The following is a 414-nucleotide window of genomic DNA, read 5'->3' as shown; positions in this document are numbered from 1 at the left end:
TGTGGAAGGTAATGGTTAATACATACGAAATAACTTGTACATTGCGATTTTTTTAAATATAACGTGTTTTTTTAATGTTTTTAATACAGATGAAGTTCTCACTATTGCGTGAAATTTCTGTGCAGAAATGGGAAGCTACTTGGAAATGTAGACTGGAAATGAAGACTGGAAACGTACTATTGTTTTGAGTTTATTCTGTAATGGAAGCTACTTGGAAATGTAGACTGGAAATGGTTGAGTTTATTCTGTAATGGAAGCTACTTGGAAATATAGACTAGAAATGTACTATTGTTTTGAGTTGTCAGGTGTGCCTCAACAGAAGCGATGATGTGCAGAATATTATTTATCTTGCTGTTAGTGCATGAATTAGTGAATATATATGTAGACATTTATGTTCTCATCTTGCTGTTAGTG

This window comes from Asparagus officinalis, chromosome 9 (assembly GCF_001876935.1).
Source record: "Asparagus officinalis chromosome 9, Aspof.V1, whole genome shotgun sequence".
NCBI lineage: Eukaryota > Viridiplantae > Streptophyta > Magnoliopsida > Asparagales > Asparagaceae > Asparagus > Asparagus officinalis.
Note: the sequence above shows the minus strand (reverse complement) of the source record.